Source organism: Ixodes scapularis, unplaced genomic scaffold, assembly GCF_016920785.2.
Source record: "Ixodes scapularis isolate PalLabHiFi unplaced genomic scaffold, ASM1692078v2 PGA_scaffold7__128_contigs__length_106722199, whole genome shotgun sequence".
Taxonomy (NCBI): Eukaryota; Metazoa; Arthropoda; class Arachnida; order Ixodida; family Ixodidae; genus Ixodes; species Ixodes scapularis.
In genome coordinates, this window is record NW_024609882.1 from 94056122 (window position 1) to 94059760 (window position 3639).

At 51.6% G+C, this 3639-nt stretch overlaps 1 pseudogene; it reads left to right on the plus strand.

The window, feature by feature from the left end:
* Positions 1 to 866: 866 nt before the first annotated feature.
* On the plus strand, positions 867 to 2084 carry LOC121833189 (annotated as a pseudogene).
* Positions 2085 to 3639: the final 1555 nt, after the last annotated feature.

Below are 3639 nucleotides of genomic sequence, written 5' to 3' on the forward strand. Positions count from 1 at the left end.
GCCGGTGCAAACTTGGTCGCCACGACGCCCTATTCCAGCCCCGCTAACGTGTGTGGATCTGAACACCAATTCGTTGACGCAAGGCGTTGCCTTACGGAACATAAACATTGTGACGCCGCACTCTCCGGCACAAAGGTGATTCACTTCGTCCGACTCGATCTGAACTACGCTTGCCAGGACTTTGAATGTCTGCGTTTGAGGTGACTCTGTAGTTTTTCCCTTTTCTTGTTTTGAGTGACCGATCTCTATTTGTGGTGCATCGGGGCGATGCGTTTTTTTAAAAAGTGAAGTAATGCGGCGCAAGAATAGCTGAGCCAGCAGCGTGATTGAGTCCCACACCGATTGCTGGGTCGCTAAACTTGTCAACAAAAATATTCTTTGTGTTATGACATAGTGGGGGGAGGAGCCGAAAGATTGCTGCGCCGTCTGTCTTCGTTACGTTTTTCTGTTGAGGGAATAAAAGATCCCTACGCCTCCCTAGGCACCGAATAAGAGCAGCACTAGAGAGCGCGCGGAGACGACCGTGGCTCATACGTGTGACGTCACAACAAAGATTATCAGCTGCGACGATAGCTCTTGAAAAAGGACGAAGAAGATTGGATGGAGTGCGGACGTGTCTCGCTTATGCTCCTCTAATTTCGGACACCGGGTATTTTTTAAAATTTTAACTGGAATCAACGGCACGTGACGAACGGACACCTAGGATATCATCATTTTTTTCAAGGTGGGCCCTCGTTTTTCACGAATATCGAGGCTCTGCAGTGTTCGACGAGCCATGTCGTGAGCTAAGCCTAAGCTTAGACCCACCGGCCAGAAGTCGTCGGCGGCGGCGGCTGAGGCTCCGCTCGGAGACTGATTTAGCCATGATGGAGACCGTGGAAGGTACGGGGATTGATCCGGAAGAGTTGAACGTGCCAGGACAATGGTACGTTAGTAAGAAGAAAGGGAAAGCGGCCCCCCTAGTTTGACAACGAGGCACGCCATATGGAACGGCAGCGAGACGCCGAGAAGCTCGCAGGGAGGAAGCTGGCGGCAAAGTCGGTTGAAGGGCAGTTTGCCCGAGTTCCGGACGGCGCCGACAAACTAGTCATGAGGCCCCACGGCGGTCTCACACGTATGATGAAATACGGAAGTGCGTATTTGGCCGACGTAATACTTAGGGTTGCTGGTGTCAGCCCAGACGCGGCCGGGGAGGACGTCATCTTGATGAACGTGAAGCAACATTCCATTCTCGTCGCCACCGTCAGCGCAGAGAGGAAGAGAAAATACGCCGACTTCAAGCTCCTCATGTTTGAAGGGGAAAATATAGAAATGACTACGTACATCGCTATGCCGGAGGACCGCGGGAAAGGCGTCGTTCATGAAGTCCCTTTGCCCTTCTCGGACGAAGATATTTTGAAAAGGCTGCAAATCTACGGGAATCCTCCGGTCCTAGGAGTGCGAAGACTCGGAAGAGTATCGAGGACAGTTTAATACTCTTCGAAGACAGAGAGGTACCGTGCTGGGTGCGACTGACGCCCGTGGCGCAACGCTGCGTACTCTACCGCAAGACGTACGAGGTTTGTAACGCCTGCAGCCGGCTCGGGCACCACGAAGACGTCTGCCCGGACCCCGGAAATGTGAAATGCCGTGGCTGTGGCATGGAAAAACCGCCACAAAACCATTTATGCTAGTCCAAGTGCCAACTGTGCGGGAGAGGACACCCGCTCGGTGACAAAAAATGTAGAGAACTCTATCGTGTTCCTTACGAGGTGAAGAAGAAGATATGGGAACGCAAGATCAACATGCAACAGCATCAGCAAATTCAGAAAAAGGGGCAAGCCGGAGCGACCACCGAGGGGAATCTCCGAGGTCGTTTCAAGGTCAGGCGCGAAAACGAGGACTTTCGCGCCAGAAGCGACGCCTTCCCGAGGCTGGGGGAGACCACCGGGGGGAAGCAGCAGCGCAACCACTCGAGCTCCCGCACCCGGGGCGCACTCCGGATCCAGACCCGGGGGGAGATCAAGTTCCCGGGTCCCGGCGAACGCGTGGACAAAGAAGCGGAGCCCAAGCAGGGATCGAAAAGGTGCAAGCTTTGGCAGTGAGGTTTCCCAGGCAAAAATAAGAAGGACGAGGAGATCGATAAATTAAGGAAAGAAGTTGGGGAGCTTAAAGAGGTCGCTAATACGCTCACTCAAGAGTTGCGGAAACCAAGATTGCAGTAGTGTACGGGGTCCCCCTCCCCCCCGAGATTAACAAAATTGGTACTGCAACCAACCCCCTCGGCCTCTAGGGCTGAGACTTCCACGCAGCCTGCGGCACCAGAGGAGGAAAAGATGATTTTAGAATTGGCTAGACCGCCTCCACCGAAACGCAAAGCGGAAGACGCTGATCCGTTGGTGGCACTGGAGAAAACATTAGAAGCCAAAATCGAAGCCAAATTTGATTCTTTCAAGGCCCAAATTATGGGAGCAATAAGTCAAACTCAAAGCCAGATACAAGCCCTTACGGGTGAAGTTCAAAAGCAAAGGGCAGAATTAGTTGCCATCGGAGAACGGCAGCAAAAAGCTGAGGAAAAATTCGACCCGCTCCAAATTGACCAGAGGCGCACGAAGTGAGTCGTTAATCTGGCAGTGGAACTGTCGCGGCTTCCAACGCAAGCGGGCGTTAGTGCAACAATATCTGACGCTATTAGATGAGAAACCGCTAGTGATAGCCCTGCAGGAGAAGGGCAAAATAGCGAAACTCAGGATACCAAGCTTTTTCAAGTGACAGGGGTGAGAAATCTCGCGTCACAACGTTGATTAAGAGGAATATTGCAGCTATTGAGCACGAAATAAACTCGAAAGAAATTGAGGCAGTGCTATTGGAAATACTTACGGGACGAAAGGAGGAACCGAGCGTCTTCCTCTTAAATTTGTATAGTCCCCCAAAGCAGAGAAAGGTGACACTCAGGGCCCTCTTCCGCAAAGCGATTAAGGCAGCTGGCACCAACTCCTTGCTAATAGTCGGTGACTTTAATGCGGCGCACCCGGAATGGGGTTACGCTAAACAAGATCCTAAAGGCAGGCAGTTATGGGAGGATACGCATGAGCTGGGACTCACACTACACACCGACCCTAGTAGTCCATCCAGGGTGGATAACAGCGTGTGCGCAGACACCTCCCCTGACCTGACCCTCTCCAAAAATGTGACAGACCTGACGAAATTTAGAGCAAAATTTCGGCAGCGACCATTTTATTCTTGCCTCGATCATTAAAAAAAGAGTGAAGACGTGTTGTGCGCGTAAACCGAGGATTACCGAATGGGAATTATTTAGAGATAAACGAGAGAAAGCTGCCACTGGGAGGATCACAAACACAGAGAAATGGACGGAGATCCTCAAGCGTCACGTTGGGGAGGCCACAAAGACACTTGAAGGGGACAATGCCCGTGAGGTAGCTGATAGCAAACTGCTTCACATGTGGGAGGAAAAACACGGTATGGAGTGCAGACTAAAGAGGCAAAAATGGAACCGAAATCTGAGAAGGAAGATTGCTAGACATAACAAAGAAATTGAAAATTATGCGATCAAATTATGCGAACAAAATTGGTGCAGCCGATGCGACGAGATGGAACGGGGCATGAGCCTTGCCAAACCATGGGGTCTGCTGAGACACG